This window comes from Mustela lutreola, chromosome 7 (genome assembly GCF_030435805.1).
Source record: "Mustela lutreola isolate mMusLut2 chromosome 7, mMusLut2.pri, whole genome shotgun sequence".
Taxonomy (NCBI): Eukaryota; Metazoa; Chordata; class Mammalia; order Carnivora; family Mustelidae; genus Mustela; species Mustela lutreola.
In genome coordinates this window covers 12805215-12830388 of record NC_081296.1, presented here as the reverse complement: position 1 = coordinate 12830388, position 25174 = coordinate 12805215, and the positions used below count along the sequence as shown (strand labels likewise).

Genomic DNA, 25174 nt, shown 5'->3' with positions numbered 1-25174 from the left:
TGTAAAATGGAGATAACAATAGTAATTGACTGTTCATAAAATAGATTGTTCATAAAATACTTGCAACAGCATCAGACCTGCGTGGGAAATATTATTTTAGCCCTGACATAGTAGTTGCTCTTGTATTTTCCAAGTTCCAACTGTAGAAACCAGGACCCAGTATTATCAGAGCCAAGGCCAAGCCCCGAGACCACCTGCTGATTCTCATGCCCAGCGACTGGCACCCTTTGTCCCAATCCTTTGAATCTCAGTTCTCACAAGGTTTGGAGCCACCACTACATGGAGCCTACTGTGGGCCAGAAACTGTGCTCAATGTGTCATGTCCCTTCTCCATAATCGTCACAACGATCAGAACAAGAAGAAGAAGAAGCAAGTATTTGTACTTTCATTTTACGGATAAAGAAACCGTAGCTCAGCTGGAGTTAGGTCAAGATCAAACTGCGAGGACTCAACACCAGACCCACTGATTCCCAAAGTCCATTCTTTCCATGGTCCCTGTGCTTCCCAAATGCTGTTCAGAGGGACTGTCACATTAGATCACCTAGAGAGCTTTAGAATGCAGATTCCCAGAGCATGCAGAGGGGCTGGTTCAGCTCCAGGGTCTGAGTTTTCATTTAGCTTCCCAGGAGGGACACAAAGACCCAGCTGCTCTCTGTGTGGCCCTCAGGGGTAGAAGTAAGGCCCCTCCCAGACACCTGACCCCACTTCAGCTCTCCCTGGCTGCTGGACCCCTTCACAGCTGGCTGCCCCAGCTCAACTCACCTGCTGTTGTGTATATGTGCCTTCAACCTTCATAGGCCTCCCTGTCCCATCTGAAATCCACACGAAGATGCCACCCCACAACAGATGGGACCCACTCATCCCCATGCCTCACGACTACCTGCCTGGCTCTCCTCACCTTCAGCCCTGGACAGACTCTAGCTCTGGAACTCATGTGACACAAAAAAAACCCACATTTTTTCTGGGTGGTACTTCTCAAAGGTAGGGTAGGCCAGGACCACAGGGGTTTGAGGGACTTATTGGAAATGCAAATCCCAGGACCCCTCCTCCAAAGACTTAGAACTTGCAGAATGGTGGGTGGGACCTTGAAACCTACATTTTCCACAAACATCCCAAGGACTCCAATGGACAGCTTTCCCAGGAACAGTGTCTTAAGAGCCAGCAAGAAAGATTTACTAAGGACTGATTCTCACTTTATCTTTTCAGATTTTTTACCATCCCCACTAAATAAAACTGTATGGGACCATGCTGGCCTGAACCATGTCAGATTAATATTCTAAATCTGTTTTCATTATATCCATTTAGGAATCACAGGAGGAATATAAATCACATGTAAACAGCATGAGAGTTTTGCAGAGTGCTATTAAAAAAAAAAAAAAAAAAAAAAAAAAACAGAAAGAATACCAACTGCCTGAGATCTGGTGTGTTATTTCCATCCTGGGGGCTCTGCAAAGAATGTCGTGAACCAGAAATGATAGATTTGCAATTCTAAAAGTATATGAGGAAAATGTCATAAGGGGCAGAGGTCCTGGGACTGACTTTGTGGAAAGAAAGAGATCTCTGTCGAAGCTAATTCTACTCATCTGATCCAGTGAAATGAGCTTCTGCAGATGGCGAGGGCAGTCGAGTAACGAGGAGTCACCGTCGGGTGTTGTGGAGTTGTTTTCTCTTCCATTGAGAAATGCCAAGTTATTTTTCCAGCAAAGCATTTTCCAGAGAATACAACCATTAATCACTTTCAATGTGAATCCCCAAGAAGGTATATTGAAGCACTAACCCCCCAGTATCTCAGAAGCACCATCTACAAACCAATGCCTGAGGCTACCCAAAGCTAGACGAGAAGTGTCCCTTATTGCCCTCCAAAGGAACCAACCCTGACTGCGGATTTCTAGCCTTCATAACAATAAGATGGTGGATTTCTTTGTTTAAGACACCCACACTGTTGTACTTGGTTAAGGCAGCCCCAGGAAATGAACTAACTCAACAACATTAACAAGCCAAGTGTTTATCCTCTAGCCAGCAATAAGAGAATAAGCATGAGAGCAACTATTGACTGAAAAGCAATAACCGTGTATCCTCACAGCCAATCATGAAGCAAAACCATTCTCTCCATTTTATGGATGCAGAAAACTGAGGGTTAGGGAGGATCAAAGAAGGTATCCAAGTTAACACAGAAAACCAACCATCAGGGATTGGATCTGAAGCATGTTCATGGAGAACCTTAGGGAGGGGGTACAAATATCCCAAGGACTCCAATGAAGTCCAAATAGACTCCAAATAGACAAGTTAAGGTCACACGCCCCGTTCCCTGCAGAGCCAAGAGTGGCATCAAGTCTCTGACCCTCAGGTTAGGCTTTGTGTGCCCATCCTGCATAAACGTCCCCCAGGATCTCTGGTGTTTCAGGCCATGTGATAGATACGACATGACCTGAGCCCCATTCTCAAGACATCCATTCCTCATGGAAGAGTCATGCATGCAGTAATAAAAATGACAATCTTAATTATTAATAATAGTATCTTGCATTTATTAATAATGGTATCTTTTATTTATTGAATACTTGCCTTGTGGCTTTGTCCCAGGTACTAGGCTAAGAGGTATCACATGTATCCTGTTTTTTTATTCAACCCTATGAGGCAAGGGCTATTATTAAGAACTCATTTCACAGTAAACAAGACTGATGCTGAAGACATCACAATTGTAGGCTCTCCCAGGAGTTCAGAAGAGGGACGGGTCTTTATGGAATGTGCTGGAACAGCATCCTAGAGGCTGGGGCCTGTCAAGGGCAGAAGAAGGCTCAGAGAAGCCAGAAGGAGAGGAGGCCACTGTGCACTGGAGACCAAGGATCAGCAAAGTCATGGAGAGAACATGACTTAGCTTGTTTGGGCAGCAGTGAAACACCTGCCTACAGCAGCCGAACCAAGAAGGGAGACTTAGAGGCGATAGAATGGGGTCGTGAAGAGCAGTCGGTCTGGATGCCCTTCTCAAGGACTGGGAATCTTCCTCTGAGCAAAAGGAGCCATGACAGTTGTTGAAGTGAGCAGAGCAGCCTGTCCCACCGAGCAGGGATCTAGAAAGATCTCCCTGGTGGGAATAGGTGACCTGGTTTTTAAGAGAAAACCTAGGAACAATGAAACTAGGTAGAAATTTCATGGTGGGGAGGGTAAACATCCAGAGGCGAGATGAGGCCAGGACAAAGGTAGTGGCCATGGGACTGGAGGAGAAGGACAGACACGAGGAGACTCCCGCAGGAGAACAGATGGTGCACGTCCTCTCAGCAGACAAGAGAAGGTGAGGTGATTAGGACAGTGGTGATGCTTGGAGGGCAAACTCTAGACTGGAAATCTTTCCGGAATCCTCCAGGTGCTGTATAACCAAAATGAAAATCTGTTTCCAGACTTCTTTTAGATTGCCTTTTTGGGTGGGGTGGTGGGACACAGAGTAGAGGGGCCCAAGAGCACAAACTCGTGCATCAGGGGGCCCCAGTTCAAGTCTTGACTCCGCCACACCCTATGGCCTGAGCACACAAGCTCTTCATTTCGGGCCTCAATTTCCTTATCTGTAAAGCAGTTGTAATAAAAGCACCCATGTGAGGTACTCCGTGAAGAACGCTTAGCAGGGGGCCGGGCACAGATGTGACGGATGTAAATTTGATTTGATTATCTTTGTTGTTGCTGTCATCGTGATCGTTATCTGACGGAGCGTTGACAATTAACGTGTAGCCAGCATCTCGACGTGAGCCCGGCCCAGCTTGAGATGTGGGGGTCCATCTGGGCCGCGCCGGGGAACCAAGTACAGAGAAAAACGAACTGGCATTTCGTTCCTCATGAAAACCGCTCCCTCTCTGACGCATGCCAGCCCCAACCTCGTCAGCCTCTTCTCTTACCTCTCACGTTCCCTGAACCTCTGAGTCTGTGCTGTTAGACTCAGCATCCCTGTGTGGTACACCCTTGTGTGTAATTAAATATCACAGAGAACAAAGCTAAAAATACTATCAGAATAGAATGATGTAATGCTTCCCGAAATGGGTGCTCTAGAACGTTAGGGCCTTCATAAGCTCATTTCGGGAGGCGTAGGGGGAAGAGATAGCGTTCCAGGAGCAAAGAAGTTTGGGAAACATGGCATATCCCGTTCACTGTTCTCTTCTGGAGATTCAAACTGAACGCTCCTAGGTTCCAGTCTGTGAAAGACCTGAATAGATACTGACTTAACAATATAGTGGACTGCACCCCGTACCTCATCTAGAGGTGCTGGGGATGAAGTACGGCTCAGCTCCTTCGGAAAGCAGCGTGGCAGTTTCTTAAAATGTTAGACACGTGCTTACAAAATACACCAGCCGGGGCACCTGGGTGGCTCAGTGGGTTAAGCTGCTGCCTTCGGCTTGGGTCATGATCTCAGGGTCTTGGGATCGAGCCCCGCATCGGGCTCCTTGCTCAGTGGGGAACCTGCTTCTCTCTCTGCCTCTGCCTGCCTCTCTGCCTGCTTATGCCCTCTCTCTGTCAAGTAACTAAATAAATAATTAAAAAAAAAAAATACGCCAGCCATTCCATCTTAAGTATCTGCCTGAGAGAAATTTTAAAAAAAAAAAAATTCCACCCAAAGATTAATAGAGGAAGGCTGATATTATAATTTATAACAGCCCCAAACTGGGAATAATACAAGTGTCCTTCACAAAATGTGGTATAGCCAGGCAATGGGATAATCACCAGCAAAAGGAAGGCACAAAGTACTGATACATAATTCATGCACGAGCCTCAAAAACAATACGCCAAGTCCGAGAAGCCAAATGCCAAAGGCCGCGTATTATAGGACTCCTCTTACATGAAACGTCCAGAACAGGCAAATCCACAGAGACAGAAAGTCTCTGGGTGGGAGTGGGGATTGGCTGTAAGTAAACTTGAAATGTGGGTTGGGGGGAATGATAGGAATGTTTTAAAATTGGATTATTTTGTGACAGTTGGACAGCTTCATAAATTTGCTAAAAAAAAAAAAATCATTGATTCCTGCATTCATGAGTGGATTAACGTTACATACGTTATACCTCGGAAGAAAGCTGCTATTCTTTCCCCCACCAAAATAAATCTACTTCACTGGTTGAAATCAGTGTTTCCCATGGTCACAGCCTCTTTTTCCCTTGGAACTTGTGTAACATCCATGGAACCCAGGCTTTTCCAGTTAGGTAGTGATTTTATGCTTCGAGCCTAAGGTCTCTTCATCCTAGGATTTGTCTCATGTCTTGAGAGCCCACTTGGTGAGCGTCCCAGAGACTATTTGCATGTGGGGCTAAGAGTTTCCTATTGGAAGAGAGAACTGGAGAGTGCAACCTGGTCACAGCCCAGTGAATCACAACTGAAGGAAGGGAAAACTCGGATTTTTCACCAGATTCAGTCAAATCTTGGTGATGTATCAAGAGCCTGGAATGTAGCAACTTTAGCACAAGCAATAAGAGAAGATGGCCCCCTTAGCAAAGATACTAGTGTCCTCAGCACCCACCCCAGAAAGCTAGGCACTCTCGTTGGCCCCCTCAACAGCAGCTGTACCCTCGGTTACAACCGGCCTTGAAGGGAAAATCACCGCAGTGAATCAAGGCAGAAGAAAATGTCGGATAATCTGGACCAGAAGGACTAGTACACCAACACACGAACTAGACTTGTGTACCCCTGAAAGTATTTGGCAGGAGTTTAGGGAGAACTGAGGCACATAAAGGTATAACTTGAGTTATACCCTTGAGAAGCTTGTTAGACCCTTGGGAAGCTTGCTATAATTCTCTTTTACATGAATAAAGAAGTCGACAAACTCCAATGGGTACTAATGAGATGTCCAATGTGTCAGTTCACATTTGAGGCACCTCTTCCTCAAGTTTTCATACAAATTGTGTCGGTCATACCAAAAATGGGTACTAAGAGAGGGCAGGGGGGCTCAGTATAAAATACTGTAGGCTGTGGAAGAGAAAGATCACTGGACCACCGGAAGGAGGACATGAATTATAGTCCTATCTCTACCATCAAGTCCCTGGGGAACCTTGAATGAGTCATTTACTTTCTGAGGTTCCTAAAGGGAGGGGTTGTACTAGGTGACTTCTTTAGGTCATTTCCAGCATCTGTGACAATGCTTTGAACCATCAGAGTAATATTTAAAACACAATTGTTATTATTTTAATATCTAGGAATAGTATCTTTTTTAAATTAAAAGCAACATTTATGAACCGACAAGCCATTTTTGGCAATTTGATGGCTCTTTATACTTAAACATTTAGAATTACTTCAAGAGGTCTCATGATATCGCTATTATCATATTTTATTATAATTGTTTATGTGTCTCTCTGCCAAGAGGTTGTAAGCAATTCTAGGATAGATAATGCGCTGGGTTTTGTGGTTGTTTTTTTCCTAATGTATTTTTGCTTCTCCAACACCAAACATGGGTGTTTAACTACAGAAGGTCTTTGGAAATGTTTGTTCATTAAAGGTTAGTATTTATTCTATGTCAGGCTGAAAGCAAGTCTAAAATGGCCCATGGGCCAGAGTGCCCTTACACTTTCTGTAAATAGACCAACTGATTTACCTTTGTTTAAAAAAAAAAAAAAGTCAGCCCAGCTGATGTCCTGAAGATGCCACCTTTCACGAGGACCTATTCACTCTTTGCTTCCCTAACTGGCCTTCGAGAGCCATCAAGCTCCCAGCTGAGATGGTGTGGTGCAGGGGTTCTCAGGAAGGCTTGAGTTATTTCTCTTCAACTTCCTGACCATAACATATGTTTTAACTACCTGCAGTACTCCTTGAAACACATCACTTGATGATTCCAGGGTAGGTTACATCAACCCATGGACTGCAAATACCAAGACTTTTCTGGCTGGTATTGGGAGACAGTGTTCTCTGAGGCTCCCCAGAATCATTGTCTCTGTCCCACTTATAACTGCATATGCTCATTAGTATGACATGGGAAGTACACTGCCCTCCCTTCTTAGCTATTTCCACTGTGTAAAAACAGAAAGCTTGTTCCCAAGGTATGAGAAACAACTGATTATTAAACACAGACCAAAACACCTGATCTTTCAGTGAGAGGAAAACAACAAAGTATTTCAAAGGAATACTAAATCCTTGAAAGTACTAGGGATGTTCAGAATCGTTCTTCATTTTAAAATACAAAGGCAAGGGGCACCTGGGTGGTTCAGTGGGTTAAAGCCTCTGCCTTCGGCTCAGGTCATGATCTCAGGGTCCTGGGATTGAGCCCCGCATCGGGCTCTCTGCTCAGCAGGGAGCCTGCTTCCCCACCCCCACCTCCCTGTTGGCCTACTTGTGATCTCTGTCTGTCAAAAAAATAAATAAAATCTTTAAAAAAAAATAAAATAAAATACAAAGCAAGAGAATAACATATGAAGGTGTATGTTAATCAAAGCATTACTTAGAACATCAAACCTGAAAACATATATTAAAAAACAGGGAATAGGTAAATAAATGTTAGCATACTTACACAGTTAAATATTATGGTGTTATAAAAAATTGTGTTTTTTGAAGGACTTATTCAGAAAAAAAATGATCATACCATAAGAGTAGTTGAAATTGCCAAGCAAATCATATATTCATATCATTATACCAATAGTTTCCATAGTATTATTTATTGCAAATATGTATTTATAGTACACAGGTTGATTTGTCAAGGTGCTAATGTTTGTGTAGTACGCCCTGAAATGCTAATTTTCTCCCTCTTGGCTCTTCTCTGTGCTAAAGGCAGGTCAATGTTTCCCACGGCGTGGTTCTCAAATCACTTAGAGCAAAATCATTTCGTGCCAGTTAAATACAGCTTCCTGGGCTCCATCCCAAATCCTTTGAAACAAAAAGGGGACATAAATCTGTTTTATCAGCAAGTTCTCTGGGCAATTTTGTGCTAACTCAAGGTTAAGAAGATCTACCCTACGTTCTTCTTTCTATAGGAAACAGGTAATGTATGTGTGTGTGTGTGTGTGTGTGTGTATTGATTCAGGCCAAGTCCAAAGATGCCTTCAACCAAGTCTTCAGACAATTAGACCAACCCAGGAGCTAAGCCAGAAGGGAAGAGGAAGAGGGGCTGGTGTTTTGACTTATAGAGGGGGTGCCCAAGCTCTGGCGGAGGGAAACTCTGAGAAGCAGGGACAGAGAAGAGATGGACTCCAGTCCCTCTTGCAGGATCGGGGAGAGCTGGAGGGAGTCTATGGAGACTATTAATCCTGCAGTCCTGGGATCAGCAACACGGGCCCCAGCTGGGCGTACAGTCTGAAAACAGAATCAGGACTTATTGAGTGGTGTCACTGCATTCATCCAGACCGGAACTGCTTAGCAGAGGGTACAAAGACTGCCCCTGTGGCAGCCCTGAGTAGCAGGAAGAATAAGGAAAACCACGGTGACCACAGCCACGGGCTAAGAGCCAGGTGACCCCACTGTTTGTGGGACCATTTAAGTGGTCCCACAGGAGCAAAGAAGGGAGCCCTAACAAAGACTGATGATGGCCACTTTACTACCACTACTGTGATTTGATTTGAAAGAAAGAAAGAACACTTACAATGCTCTTTCTTACCTTGGGTAATGTTGTAAAGCAAATTCTTGCCCACCGCATACATTTACCAATACCAGCTCTGCCGCTTACAACCTCAAAAAATGAGAGCAATGGAATACTATGCAGCCATCAAAAGAAATGAAATCTTGCCATTTGCAACAACATGGATGGAACTAGAGCGTATCATGCTTAGCGAAATAAGTCAAGCAGAGAAAGACAACTATCATATGATCTCCCTGATATGAGGAAGTGGTGATGCAACATGGAGGCTTAAGTGGGTAGAAGAATAAATGAAACAAGATGGGATTGGGAGGGAGACAAACCATAAGTGACTCTTAATCTCACAAAACAAACTGAGGGTTGCCGGGGGGAGGGGGTTGGGGAGAAGGGGGTGGGATTATGGACATTGGGGAGGGTATGTGATTTGGTGAGTGCTGTGAAGTGTGTAAACCTGGTGATTCACAGACCTGGGGATAAAAATATATGTATATAAAAAATATATGTTTATAAAAAATAAAAAATAAAAAAAAAAAAAAAAAAAAAAAAAAAATGAGAGCAAGTTATTTAACCTTTAAGCTGCAGTTTCTTCATGTGTGAAATGAAAAGAATTCAGATTTCTATTCATTGGATTGTTATGAGAATTAAATGAGTTAATATGTTCAGAAACCTTGGTAAGAGCTCTGTAAAAATAGCTATAATTATATAAAGGCCCAGAACCCAGACCTGCATTTCTACATATTCCCTCACCTCTGCAGCAATGCATAACAGAGCCACAAGAACAATCAGAGCCTTACCCTCACGCCTCTTGAGCAGCAAACCTGCAGCCTTCGAGGTGAGACCCTCTGGATTTTTAGCACCCCACTCTGCGGCAGGTCTGCCTTGAATACACACCTCCACCCCTCACCCCCAGGCCAGGGTCTTGAATACCTCTCCCCACCACCCTGTGGCAGCTCCCTTCTCTGGGGATCCTGGCCCTGACCCACATCCCTGCGGTCATGGGCTAATATTGTGTGCCCAAATGACTGATGCCCAATGCTGGCATTTCCCAAAGTGGAAGATACTCTATTTTGTGGGAACTGACATGATTTCATAAGGTGTTCAAGCATGGTGTTAAGTAGCATTGGATCACATAGAGAAAGGGTGATTGTATTTTTTCACTGTTCTTTCAATCCCTTTTGATGGTCAAGGACATCAAAATCTTTGGGGGACCAGCATAGCTCTGCCACCTACTTGCTAACTCATGAATCCCCTTTTTGCAACAAAGTAAACAGTATTGGCTGAACATCAGTAACATAGCACTGTGTTGTTTTCATCGTGTTTGTTTGTATAGTTATCCTATGGTTACAGGAGTGATACAGTCTCCTTCCTAAACAAATGTATTCTGTTAGTAAGAATGAGTTTACTTTTTAAAATTAAATGGGAGTACAGTGATGTTTGATCTTTGCCAATGATATGGTAAAAGTCTCGAGGAGAATCGTGCATGACTGATGGAAAGCTGGCAAACACCACCCAGACAGAAAACGCTGCCTTCCAAGTAGAACGAAAGCAACACTTTCTCACTTGAGCAATAAAAATGTATCATCTCATTGAACTTCACAACACAGCAAGATAGATATCCGTATTTCTCTACTCCATAGAAGAGAAAAGTTGAGCCTCAGAGAGGTCCAGGCATTTGCCAAGCTCACCTAGCCAGTAAGTTCGAGAGTCCAGATTCAAACTCTCAACCTATACTAAGCTTCCTCCCCCTTACCCTTACCTCCTCTCCTACTCCCTTCCCCTCCTGGAAACCAGTGCAAGCAAAGAAGCCTTAAATGTGCGCAGGAATCTATTGACTACCACTGGGAGGACCTGCCTGCCGGACAACTCAGAATTCCCAGCCCAGGTCCTTGGGATCTGGCCTCCCCTATTCTGGCCTGCTTCCCCCTTTCTCTCTGCCTTTCTCTCTACCTACTTGTGATCTCTCTCTGTCTCTCTCTCTCTCTCTCTCTCTCTCTGTTAAATAAATAAATAAAATATTATTAAAAAAAAAAAAAGAAGAAGAAGAAGAATTGACCAGATGAAGGGCTTCGGGCTTGAAGGAATAAACTAGTTAAGAAGTGGCAAGTGTTCTTCATGGATCCCTCTTGGCCCTAAATTCCTAAGTCTGGTGATAAGGATGTCTTCAACCCTCCTGGTAAAAGGAGCACACTTTTCACAAGGAGGATTTAGTTCCCGCTTTAAGAGGAACAAAACATGATCCGAGGATCCTTCTCGTACCAACAATTTCTTAAGTAAGCTCAGTTCAAAATAATCAGTGGGCCAAGGTGACATCTTTTGGAGTGGCATCTTCTGCTCTCCTTCAGTGATGCCGAATTATCTAATGATGTGCTTCCAGGGAAGCTGATGAGTCAGGAGGGAACTCAGGGGGCCCTGGGGAGGATGGTGGGGGGTAAATGCAAGAAAGAAGTTAGGGCCAGACTGGGAAGGTCCTTGAGTGACAACAGAAGGTGCTCAACTAATTGATGCCTCAAAGCTCTAGGAGCAAACCTGGCACAGACACATTTTAGCCTAGGCTAGAGGAAGGGAAAGGAATGGAGGCGAGTTCTGGGGGGTTTTGTTTGTTTGTTTTGTTGGGTTAGGTTTTCCTGAGAAGTAATACTTCCTTTGGAAAGAAAAGAGCCATTAAAATGGAACCCCTGTGTGACACAGATCCACTGGGAGACTCAGAACGCAGCACAGGGTTATCTAAGGGAACATTTCTAGGTAGGTCACGTTGCTGGTGGACTTCAATCTCCCAGAGCAAGAAGAGATATGAGAACCTGCTGGGCTTTTCAGACACATTTTTGTCCTTCCCCAAATAGATGTGACTCAAAAACAATTCTCCTGGTTGAAAGATTAGCTTGAAGAGAAGGAACAAATAGTTTAGACGACTACCCCCGGAAAAGAATTGAATGTATCTTTGAAGACTACCATGGCCATCTTCAAAGAAAGCCAGAGATCCCCTTCTTGTGTGGCCTGCAGATTTTGCCAGCTGACCCTACTCGCTTTTCACTTTTGACACTATGCTGAACAAACAAGGTCCGGAGACGTGCCCTGTGCTCCGTCCCGCTGGCACTGCCTTAGCTCATCACTCCGATGGATTCCCTCAACGCCATCAGCCCACCTCCACATGGCCTGACTATAATCTCCTAAGTGGCTTCTCAAAACCTTCAAAATACTGTCCTTTATTTGGCCTTGAAGGACCCTCATGAAACACCTCTTCCACCTCCCCAGCTGCATTTTCATCCTTTCGGGCAGTTCCTCCCTAAGGGACTAGCCTTACTGAATTGTCATCATGATGGTTGTTCACTATTTCATGAAAACTTTGGGGTGGAGGGGGGGGTTCCTATTACATAGGAGGTGCTCTGAACTCCAAGGAGAATATAACCAGCTCCTGCCCTCATGGTCCTCATATCCTAGTTGATAGAAACTTTTACCAGATCTAAAAACAATGGGCTTTCTGTAAGGATAGAGTCCTTTCTTCACCCATAAGATAGTTCTCATCTTGCAGTTTGTTAGAAACTTTGGAAGTATACCCCCCAAAAGTAAAAATACAGAACTGGTATGAAGCAAATGTGTTGGTCCAGGAGGGGACACTGGTTGAAATTCTGGATCTTTAAAAAACTTAGTAGGTCTAGATCTGGGAGGAACATAAAGTCCAACAGATACACAACCTGATGTAGGTGATGTCAAGTAGGATCCAAGACCTTCCCACCTTGCACCAAAGGCAAGTCAGGGAGCCATGGCTGGGGGAACACTTCCTGGTGTCCTGGTGTCCTGATTCACCTGTGCTCTGCTCTTGGTCCCTTTGCATGCTTTTTTTTTTTTTTTTTTTTTTTTTTTAAACTAACCAGATTTTTGCTACATTCTAGCCTTGCAATTACCCAGCTCTGGAAAAGCTCTCTTCTCTAGGACTGCCTAAAGTTCCCACCCTCAGCAGGTGCCCCCCCACCCCCCTCCCGGTCTTACCCCACACTACTTGGCCAGGGTCTCCTGGTCCCTGCTGCCTAGTTATGGCTCCATCCTGGTCCCCATAAGCCTGCAGCTCTCTCAGCCCCAGACACCTCCCCATACTTCTCACTTTGGGGAAACCATAAGTAGAGGCTCATAGCTAGCTCATCATGTGCTTATCGGTCTCATGTATTTCCCTGAAACATATATTTTTTAATTACCTTGGAAAGTCCGAATTCCTGTCTGCGTCTCCTCATTATCCTGGAATTACTCAGCCTCTGGGTGTGATTGGCCCTGTGGTTCTCCTTCCCTCCCCCGCCCCCACTCCAGTGTATTTAGTCTCTATAATTAGCCCCCCCTTCTCTCCATCCTCACCCCTAATTCAGCTTTGGCAAAGTATAAACTTTGTAATTAGAAAGGGCTAAAATGTTGCCAGGATTGCAAACATATTTAGTGCTGGAGCCTAGCGTTTTGTACAGTTCTGGGCTCTGCTCCAAATCCTAGAGTAACAGGGAAAGGAAGAAACCCTTTAATGAGCTTGTAGTATATGTCGGGAGTTTTCTCACTTAATTTCATATAATCCTCACAGAGACCTGGGAGATGGGTTTGGGAAACAGGAGCTCAGAGAAGCCAAGAGCATTGCCCAAGGGCACAATCCTGGAGAGAGGCAGTGCTATACCTCATGGCCTCTGCAGAGGTCTGCAGGCTTCCCCACGTTATCACAGAATATCACATATTACTTGTCTAATGTCTCTGGCTAAATAGGGGATACATTCTTCGACACACCCTTTCCCACTGTTTGGCTTTACTATTGAAATTACCCCTACAAATTTGGCAAGGACAGTTTTCCAATGATGTCAACATTTTTAAGAACTCTGCTTAAGTCACCAAAAGTAGTACTGCCCCCATCGCGTACTCCTACAGCTAACTGCCTAGACTGTAAGCACCTTGAAGTCAGGGGTCATCTTTGTCTCCTAGGTAGCAGGTGGCAGGATTTTGCATCGATAGGCCCTCAATAAGTATAATATTACAAAAGAAAAACACAGAGAAGAGTGGACACCTGCCCAACTTTAGTCCAGGGCCATGGCAACCCAAGTAACCCATCACAGCATCCGTTTAACTGCCCTTGAGATAAAAATGAACTTTAAGAAAGATATGCCCTGGCATCCTGAGTGAGGATCAAAGGGAGGGCCAGGTAGGAGAGAATCTGGATTGACAGGGTGAGCATTTTTTTTTTTTTTGAAAGATGTGCCTTCACTGGCCTCCTATGCCTAAATTGCCTTATTACAGAGAGGGCTGTCATACACAAGGAGGGAAGAAGATGAATTTTGAGAAGACCTGGCAGGGATATTTTCATGGGCTCCTCCAGACCTACTAGAATCATCCTATCCATTAAAAAAAAAAAAAAAAAGACTCGTCCTAGAAACAGATGGCTCATCACTGCAACTGCAACATATCCCATGAAGGATGGCTCCTCCTCGGTCCTCCTGCCGGGTCCACCTCCAGAGCAGCCTGCTGTTATTATCAGGAGCCTTGAAACCAAATACAGGATGCCTTTCTATGTTCTGTGAGTATGTGCGTGTCATTAGCAAAATGATCTTTGGAAACTTTCGCCCCTGAAGCCAGCTCACCTGGTGTTGTTTTCCTTTCAAAGAGGAAAATAACACTTTCTTCTTCATCATAACACACAGTAATGATTGCCCCTAGAGATCTAAGGAAAGAGAGGTAATTTGCAAGCTGTGGTGCATAGAAATAGAAGGACAGGCACAGGACTTTTTGCAGAATGGGAGTGGTCTCTGCTGGGAGAATTGGAAACAAGCAGCTGGTCAGTTTCTACTACATCCAGAAAAGCAATAGCTGTTTCCTCTGGGCTTGGAGACCTCAGCTTAGCTATTGATGTCAAGCTGACCACACAGACTTGATGGACATGCTCCTAAAAAATTGGTCCTTTGTTTGCACTTCCCTGGTGGGCAGCACACAGGCCACTTTCAGATACAGAGACTAGAAAGATGCCCCATGGAGGCAACAACTGGCTCTCGACACAGGATGTTCTCCCCAAATGTATTCTTCAGCCCCACCTTCTAAAAATTGCAGCAGACAAATGTTTTCAAGAGAACTGCTCAAACGAAGTGCCCCCTTCTCGCTCTCCTGGGCCTCTGCAGAAGACACACATCCCCAGAGCTGAGTCATAATTTTCTTTCCTATTTGGGCTGATGCAGCAAAATAAGGGATCCTAACATCAGAGCATCAGCCTTTCAAACTTCTCAATTGACCCGAGGACCCATTTTCCCTCCTCTGGACAATCCTGACTTTAAACTTGCTCTCTTTACCGTACAATCAAGTCCACAGGAAAGATAACAGGTACTAAGCAGGTCTAACATTTACAACTTCATGAATGTATCAGTTCACAAATCAGAAAACAACCCCATTATCATGCTAAGAAGTCATGGGTCCCCTCCACTCCACTCCCATGCACTCAAAGCAATTATGCAACTATTAGCATCCCAGCAGGAGTTGTGAACGATGTCCCCAGATGGACAGTCCTCCTGAAGTCCTCCTGAAAGCTTTCAATCAGATTATAACACAAAGAAATTCCTGAAGGGGTTTCTGACTTTTATGAATTGAAATTCAAAACAGGAGCCATCACCAGGCCTCTGAGCAGCAGACCCTGTGGATCAGTGCAGCCTCCATATGTAGAAACAGCATACATATGGCTACAGGCACAGAGAACCTGCTGGAAGGGTGAACTTTCAGGGCAACATATTAGCAGTAGTACCTCTAGAAAGGAGAATCATGTGCATTGTAACAATAAATAAAGCCTTCTAAAAGAAGAGGCAGAAGAAGGGGATACAAAAGAGGGAGAAGAGAAAATGCAACAGTAAAGAATCACAGAATTCTTTCTAAAGCACTTTGAGTTAGGAAGCTTTCAGCAAATACTTACAAAAACTGGGGTTCCTATTTCAGCATTAGATCAACAGGGTTGGAATCTAAGTTCAGCTCTGCAAGTTACTTGACTCCCTTAATGTCAGTTTGTCCCTCTGTTAAAAACAGATTTGGGGCATCTGGGTGGTTCAGTCAGTTGAGCGTTCCACTCTTGATTTCAGCTCAGGTCCTGATCTCAGGGTCCTGGGATAGAGCCCTGCATCAGGTTCAGTGGGGAGCCTGCTTGAGATTTTCCCCCTCCCTCTGCCCCTCCCCAGCCCCTCCTCAAGCACTCTCTCTCTCTCTTTCATAAATATGAATGAATGAGTGGATGGATGGATGGATGGATAGATGGATGGATGGATGGATGGATAAGACAGGCTCATAAAAGGGCCCCTAGCTGGCTCAGTTGGTAGAGCATACAACTCTTGTTCATACTATCATGAGTTCAAGCCCCACATTTGACGTGTGGTTTGCTTAATATTCCAAATTAAAAAAAAAAAAAAAAAAGGCTCCTAGGGTGGTGATGAAGGTTAGAAGAAAGTAAATGGATAAATAAACAAGCATCAGTACATGTGTGTAAACCCCAATAAGTATCATCCACCATCGCCAACTCTCAACCTCTATCACAAATGTGGGTTAATTTTCCTTGTCAACAAACACCCTACTTAACACTAAGAAACGTTAGACATTCACAAGAAATGAAGGAGTTATCTTCATGCATTTTTCCAGTAGAACTTTCTGTGCTGCCCACGGATGTAGGAAATGGGTAAAAGAAAAAATTAAAGTTCCTTACTGCCTATAGTCTGTTGACAAGTCCTTGAAACAGATAGTGACCTTCCTCTGGGAGTTCAGGTCCCTCAAGGTGGACACCTCACTAAGGGCAAAAGGCAATCTTAGCTTAACTTTATCCCACCCACCCCCCAAGTACCCTGTAAGTCTACTTTAACATATAAAACTTCCTTTGGGAACTTCCTTTATCTCTACCCTTCAAGATACATGTTAGCAATCATCTTTCAAGCATACGGCCCATTGATATACATCTAAAGGGTCTCATACCAAGTTTTTGCTAAAGAGTAATAAATGACCTTTTCCTAACAATAGCTAGCTAGCCCCCTCAGGATCCTGGAAACCTTCTTTCCAAGATTCCTTGGAGGCTTATGCCTTCCCTAACCCTCTCCCAACTTGAAAGTATATTCAACTGTCACAACCCCAGTGCAGCTCTTTCTGCCTATGGGTCCTGTCCCCATGCTTTTAAAAAACTATCTTTTGCACCAAAGAGATTTCAAGAATTCCTTCTTGGCTGTTAGGTCAAAACCCCAACTTTTCTACATCACCCATCTCAGCAGCCACCGTGAGCCATTGAGAACTTGAAATGTGGTTAGTAGGTCTGAAGCACTGAACTAAATAGCCTCGCAGGGCTAGTGTTGGGCACTGCAGCTCTAAATAGAACCCCTTCCACCAAGGGGGCAATAAGTTTCAGAGACAGTAAGGAACTTGGCAGAAGTTCATCACCTTCCAAAACACATCTCACACTAGACTCCACTCCTCTAGCCTAAAGCCCTGGTTCTACCAGACCCCAACTCCCCTCAAAGAAAATGCTCAAATGAAGAAATTCAGACTGTTTTCACTAAAAGCATAATCTTGTTCTGGTTCAAGCTAAATGAGAACAAGATTACTGTATTTGGAATATTTTAAAATGGAATACTTAACTGTTTTTGAATAGAGACATAAAGGTATTTCATCATGAAGGCTCAAGTCTTTAACTTTCACAGAGTTATTTGCATTTCAACAGGACACTTTTGATGTTTTATTAAATGTTTCAGTACATCAGGGAACTCTAATGGTAGAATTCTAGGTGGTGGGGTATTTCCTTTAAGTGGTACCACACACAAGCCTGCAGAACCTAGACAACTCAAAAGACTCGCCCTGTTTTGCTCTAAATCACTTGAGCACAGGGGATGAGGTAGAACCCGCTGACATCTCAGCCTTGTCATAAGTAATGGGGCATCTGGGCAAGGTCCCCACTTGAGGAAGTCTACAGGGAGAAAGGCTTATAGATCGAATCCTAAATCTTTGCAGGCAAGCTGAGACCCTCAAAGGATGGCATTTGCCCTGTGCTTCATGAGCCCTAGAATAACAGAGGTTCTTAGCAGGGAAGTGGTTGCTAGGTTAAGGCAATGCAGTAAGAAGGTGTGATCTCGAGCATTTACTAAAGTTGACTGGAGGGGGTACTGGCATGCTGCACCCAGATCTTCACACACATCTAAGACTGCAAGACTCATTCCCCAGCTGCCGGAAGTGTGGGTGGCTATCAGTCTACTCTAGAGAATGGCCTTGTGCAAAACTATGCCCCCTTCCAGAGAAGCCTGAAGCCAATGACTTAGGGATGTGAGAAACAGAGGCCAGGCACACTTGCCCCAGTGCAAGCCAGTTCTACTGGGTCCTTCCAGCTCCTGCACTCCCAGGAGTAATGAGACTGTGAAGACCTCCTCCGTCTGGCTACTCCTGTGTTTTTCTCTACTCCTTCCAGTGCTGCTACCAAAAGCACAAATCCTGCATGCTAACCCCTCCCTCTCTGTTTCTCAGGGAACCCACCTGGGACAGGAACTGTATGCCAAGCACTGTTCTCGGGACTTATATGGGCTTAACTCTTAGAAGCAAGTAACATTATTATGCTCATTTCTGAGACAAAGAAACTGAGCTAAATGGAGGTAAATAATTTTTCCAGAGTCACCTAGCAGGCCTCAGAGGGCTTGTGAAAGATTAAAAGAGGTGATGTCTATAAACACAGAGTGACTAGCATAGAGTAAGTAGTCACCTCATTCATTAATGTTCTGTGTTCTCCCTATAAACATTTACTGAGCATCTACTATATGCTAAGTGCTATTCTTGGCACTGCAGATATAGCATGCAGCACATGTGTCAAAGCCTCTGCCTTCATAGAGCTGACATTCTAGCGAGAGCAGCAAGAAGTACGCAAATAAACAAGTAAATGTCAATGTAATATAAGTGATGTGCATAAAAAGAAATCAGGCTAAGGGGGATGAAACCTAGAGCAGTAACCATGAAGTAACCATGAAGCTATTTTATGTAGGAAGGTGAGGGAAGTCCTCTCTGGTGAGTTGACAGTTGAGTAGAAATGGGAAGTAAGGAAGGGAGTGAGCCGTGTAGATATTTAGAGAGTATTTCCAGGAGAGGGTGCAAGTGTAAAGTCACGAACAATAAAAGATATTGAACAGAGTTGTGACACGATCTGACAGATTCCAAAAGGATCACCCTGGCTGCTGCTGTGTTGGGAATAGGCCAGGGTTGGGGGGAACAAAGAAGGAAGCAGGGGAGCCAACAGGAAGAGGGTCCTGTCATCATCCAGACCAGCAATGGCAGTGGCTTTAGCCCCGCACAGCCATACTGGAAGGGTTAGGAACTGCCAGATCTGGCTCGATGCTGAAGGGAAAGCTGTCCAGATTTGCAGATGAATCAGATGCAGTTGTGACAGCAAGAGAAGCATCAAGGAGTTGAGGATTTGTGGGTCTGAGCAGTTCCAAGGATATAGCAGCCATGAACAGAGATGGGGGGTGTGGGGAACGTGGGAAGACCAGATTTAGCTGAAGATGAAGCAGGATAGGAGATGGATGCAAGGTAGCTGTTATTGGGCTGTAGTATTTAGGGAGAGGTGGCTTGACATGCTGGTTATGAACACAGATTCCATAGGCAGTCTACCCAGAGTTGAATCTCAGTTCTACCACTATGAGCTGTGTGACCTTGGGCAAGATACTATACCTCTCTGGGCTTTATTATTCTCATCTGTAAAACAGGGAGAATATTTATACTTACTTCATGTGGTCACTGTGAGACTTAAATGAATAAATATACATGAAGTGCTTAGAACAACAGTTCTCAAGCAATAAGCACAATACTGGTATTTATATAATGTTAGTATTATACAAATAGTAGTATTTGTATTGAGAACTGTCTTCTCAATTGATGTCAAACTTGAAGACTCATATGCACTATGTAGGGAAAGAAAGAGCTTTCCTTAACCTCTTAGGGTCCCTGGCTAGGTCTGAAAATTCAAGTGACATATTAACAGGAGAAAAGCCTACACATTTATTTAATACACATTTTACATGACACAGGATCATTTGTAAGGAAAGAAATACTTATAGCTGGATATATTTATGCTAGTAGTAAACTGATGGGAACTTAGTAAGGCCTATTTTTCATGATTCTTCTTGGACTTCCTTTGTTTTCAAAGGTAAAGATGCTCCTTTCCTCTGGGTATAAGGAGGATACTTCTCATACGCAGGTTTTATGACCTGTTTCAGGGAAGAAGGGCAATGAAAGGCAGGCCAAAATGACCTTCCAATTTTTTTCAATTTCTCAAACTCCTTCAGCTTAAAATATTCTACATGCCAAGGTGCCATTTTGGGGGGTAGCATGCCCTGAACCCATTCCAATACAAGATGGTGCCCAGGAAGGGAGAGTCACTGTATGTGAAGACTTGTTTCCCAGAAATGAAAACTGAGCTTGACTTTGAAAGATGAATAAGGGGTGGTCAGATGGACACAGGGTGGGGTTGTGAAGGAGCACTCAAAACAGAGAGGCCAGCATGTCCATTTCCCCAAAACTATAGCTAACATAAAATATTTATCTTATGACACTTGTATTAATCCTTCTCCATGATGCTCAGAATTGGCAATACATATAAAGAAAATGATAATGGTTTTCAATCTATTTATGGAAAATAAATCAACTCTGGTCCAGTCCTTCGGACCGTCTCATGCATCTTGCTTTAATGAGTTGGCCAGGTCTGCCATCAATGACCATGTGAAAGCCACCATTGACACCCTGGAGTTTCCAGCAGCCACTAATGGCCCCCATCAGCACCTCTGAAGTTTCTTCCCTTATCCCCCAGGCATCTGTATTCAAAAAGTTATCAACAGTAGCTGACATTTGCCTCTATTCTAACTGCAGGTATCCCCTCTTTTTGAAAGATCACCTTGTGCCACTTTGCTTTTAAGAAAGACCTACATGTTTTTGCTAACTGAAAGAAACCCAGAGAATATCCTTGCTTTTGTGAAAAAATGTGAAAATAAGTATTCTGGGATTGTTTTGCAGCAAGCCACTGTACAGGCAGCATGTACCCCAGGCAGCAAGAGTGCCCATCCCCCACCTATATCTTTCCCCAGAACTACACTCAGCACCTAAGCACCGAACGCCAGAGCTTTGAACTGTCTGTGAGAAGCTGGGTTTTATCTCAATTCATTTTGTGCATCTGTTAGCAAGATGTGTCCTAAGGTATCATCTGAAAAGCCTAAGAGAGGTTATTGTCGGGGCCAAGGAATGCTCAAAAATTTTTCTGTATAAATTAATGGTAATTGCTTCTTTGTTTTACATCATTTTGGCCCATGAAGGATTTCATGGGAATGCTCTACTTTCAAATAATGGGGAGAACATGTATATTTGAACAGGCTTCAAGACCAAACAGCTCAATAATTATCCTTATACTCTCTGTATCTCACCATTCTTATCAACTCTAGAAATAGCATTTCAAAGATCAAAAGCTTGACTCTGACAGAGCAATTTGGCCTGGATCTCAGTGAAATGGTCCACAAAGACCAGACACAAAAATAAAGCACCTGATTCCCTGAGCAGGAACCTTACTTCTCCGCACATTATCAAATATCAGAACATAAGCAATAGGAAAGGCCTGAACCTGTGTAGGAGCAAGGCAGTTCCTGGACTTTTGAATGCACCTCAGATACAGAAATATGGAAAGTCCTAACCAGTGGCCACAGTTCAGAAGAAAGCCAGAACCTGAGCTATCAGACTTGCCTCCCTAGCTGGCCCACACATCTGAAGCCCCTCAGCACTCAGGCCCAGCCCCATCTGGTCCCCAGTCAGTGAGAAGCACACCTAATCACCCAGCTGCCACAATACACTCTGAAGGGCAACAGAATGTGCTACCCCCAAATATACTACTTTAGCATATTCATTACTGAATAATTAGCTGAAGACAATTGAGAAGAAGCAGATACAAGAAAAGGTCTCTGCCCTCTCCTATTTGCCTGAAGGCAGAATTTAAACTTGTAAAGGCGTCCCCTCTTTCCTCTCTACCAGTAAGGACAGAATTTCATCACCAGAGACAATTCTAGACACTTATCAGTCTAACGCAGCATGAAAGGAGTCTACATAACAAATCTTACTAATAAGTCCTTCCCTTCCATTAGTTTCCCCTATATTTTCCTTCCCTCAATATGCCACCCTAGAAACTCAAAGTCTTTCTCTTTGGTCTTGTTGCTTTTCTCAGAATGTATTGTTCTCCTGCTTATGATGCTATATAGGCCAGAGTTCTAACCACCCCTTTGAGTTCCTCATTGCTGAGCATGCCTGTAGGTGTGCACACTGCACTTGTTCCAGAGCCTCAGTTTGTTTCTCTTGTTCATCCATCTTTGGTCAGTTTGGCAGGGCCCTGGCCAACGAACCTAAGATGGAGAGAGGAAAAGAACAGTTTTCCTCCTCAGTAACTCAAAGCTACTTCCTCATCAGCAAGTGGGCCTGAAATTAATAGCCTTTACCCAAGATAACCCCCCAAGCCCTCATCCCCACTGTGCATGTCCAGAAACTTCCACTGGGCCTATGATCCATTACCTGGCTTACCTGACACCCTACCCTGGCACTGAAACCTGCATCCCTCAGTGGATTCCTCTCAGCCCATACTGCCAGTGGTCCTGATTCAACAAGAACAAGCTTAGAAACAGACAAGGAACACCACTGCCTACAACTGGGACTCTTGAAGAATATACATTTCCCTGACACACCTGAGGGCTTAACATCTCCCCGGAGGCATCCTGGTTTATGGCAGCAGTTCATAACAAACAGAACCACAACCCACTCACCCCAGTTCCAAGTGGGGGAGTCTCAGTGAGGAAGAGCACATCTTGCTTGTCAAACCCTCCACCACTTCCCTCCCCCCATCATTACCACCAAGATACCCCTGAGCATGCTCCACCCTCTTCCGACAAATCTCATGGCCATTCATTCCCAAGTCCTCATTCTTCCCCCCAAGGACAGAGGGCTGCAGTTAAGAGTCAGATTATTGGGCACCTGGGTGGCTCAGTGGGTTAAGTCTCTACCTTTGGCTCAGGCATGATCCCAGGGTCCTGGGATCAAGCCCTGCATTGGTCTCCCTGCTCAGCAGAGAGCCTGCTTGCCCCTCTCTCTCTGCCTGCCTTCTTGTGATCTCTCTTTCTCTCTCTCTGTCAAATAAATAAATAAAATCTTTTTTTAAAAGGTCAGGTTGTTTCCTGAAAATTCTTCCCCCAAGATTTGTTGAGTTTAACTTTCTGTAGTTTACATAACAGAAAAAGTATTTATATTCAAAATAGAAATTATATGTTATAATGTGCTGTTTCCAACTTTCAATACACATGAAGATGGTGGCAGCTCTCGAGAGAAATCTCCACATAGAATCCTTGCTCCTTTTGCTCCCTCTACTAGCTCAGGCCACGTGCACACTAGCCTGGGTCAGACTCCAGCTTTGAAAATTAGAATCAAGATCTCCAGCCACTGCCCAGGGGCAAGATCACCACAGCCAGGTTCTTGCTTTCCCACTCTAGCTCATGCCCTTTGATGCCCAACATCTTTTGTGGCCCAAGCCCATTACTAAGAGCACAAGACCTTCTCTCATTAAGGTAACATGTCATGCCTTTCTTTTAAAGAAAATATGCTTTCAGGCTTGTGGTATGAACATAATACTCCTGTTGGACAAATGTGCCACTTCCAACTAACAGACCCTTAAACACTCACACTCACACATCAAGGATAAAAACCAAAACCTGCCACTGGGAAGAAAAAGCAATTCAAATATTCTTTCAATGACAAAAGTAATGTCTTTGTTTGAATTGGCCTTGGTGCCCTGATAAAAACATGTCCTCCTAAAATTTACTTGTTTTATGAAATTTCTCTTTCCCTTCAGAAACAGGAAGAGAATTTAATATAATGAACCCACTGCCCAGCTTTATCTCACTTAACATTTACCTCACTGGCTTTGTTTTCAAAACAGAAGAAGCCCTACAGATAAAGCTGAAGCCCCCTGTGTAGACCCCTCCCATCTTGTCCCTCTCACCTCCTTCCAGAGATTCAGCAGTTTTTATATCTTCCTACATATTAATGTCTGTGTCCAATATGTTTTAGATGTGTTTTAAGCTTCCTCTAAATCATATCCTATTTGTAAGTATCCTTGCTTTTCAGCCTAACATTATATTTTAGAGATTTTTATCACATTTATTTAGCATATATGTAGTTCTAATTAATTTATTTTTTTAAAGATTTTCTTTGAGAAAGAGAATGAGAGAGAGCATGAGAGGGGAGAAGGTCAGAGGGAGAAGCAGACTCCCCCATGGAGCTGGGAGCCCGATGTGGGACTCGATTCCGGGACTCCAGGATCATGACCTGAGCTGAAAGCAGTCACTCAACCAACTGAGCCACCCAGGCGCCCCTAATTAATTTATTTTAACTGCCATATCATATTCCCCTGTGCACTTCTCTTTAATGAGCCGTTCTCCTCTTTAAGGCAAGTTTTTGTTTTGTTTTGTTTTTTCCTATTAAAAACTATGATAAGAACATTCTTTCATGTTAACTGATATTAACTCTCTGGGAATAAGTATGATAAGGCCAGCCTCATTTCTATATCATTCAGGAACAGGGCATATAGGCCTTTCTCATTGACTACCATCTAAGACCAGTATCTATGGGCTGACAGGCTGAGCAGAAGAAGGGCAAGATCCCATAACCCTGGGATTAGATCCCAATGGTCTGGTGCAGTAGGGCTGAGTGTTACAGCTGGGCATGTCACCGGTGCTATGTGAAAAATAATCATTGTCTTATTACCTGCCTGACCTGTAGTTGGCTAGAATCCCAGGGCTCCCCTCCTGTGCCTTCTCTTTAGACTTACCCCATGAAGACACTTTTACTCATTTACAGTCCCAAATGGCATAGCCCTTATTCTAGTGCAATGTCATCGGGACAAACCTCAGTAGGTAACATCTTGTTCAGCTGGGGGGGGAAAGTTTTGCTTGATATATAAATAGAGGATAGTTCATAACTTTGCCAATTTTCCTTCCTCTCTGTCTCTGGTGTTTCTCCAAGGCATATGTGCCAAATGTATATGACTTTACAACATCCCTCCTTTGGCTGCAGAATCAAAACCAAATTCCCTAATTTGGCATGAAGGGTCTTAAAACTAACCTCAGCTACTTGCCTCATCTGTAGCCACATTCCACAGCCTGTCTCCTAGTCCATGCCTCCCTTCACTCCACAGGGTCCCACATATCCAAGGGGTGTCCAATTAGCCTATTAAGCCCCATTCAAATATCTCTTCCTCTCCAAAGCTTTGGCCAAGACCCACCTAGATATAACATGTCCCTCCCAGCATTTCAATGTAACTCTGTGAGGCAAGAGCACTTACAGCATCTTATTTGCATGCTTTAATTCTTTATATAGAATTATATACATCCTCTAGACTGATGCTTTCTACATCATTTTATGTTCATGCCACACCCAGGACATAGGAGAGTGAATAAATGTTTTACAAATACATCGAATGGGATTTTTCTTTCCAAGACTAATTTCTAGAAAGAAGAAGAGAATTTTAGTATCTTGGCCTATGTGTGAACTATTGATTTATTTTTGAAAGAAGACACTTTTAGTAGCAGATCTTTAATAAATTATTATGAGCACGAAGTCGAAAGC

The 25174-nt window shown here is 43.9% G+C and overlaps 1 protein-coding gene across 6 annotated transcripts in view; it reads right to left on the bottom strand.

Moving 5' to 3' along the window:
* The window catches only part of SV2B (synaptic vesicle glycoprotein 2B), a 180996-nt gene that overhangs the window by 70946 nt on the left and 84876 nt on the right, over positions 1 to 25174 (bottom strand). The window lies entirely within an intron of this gene.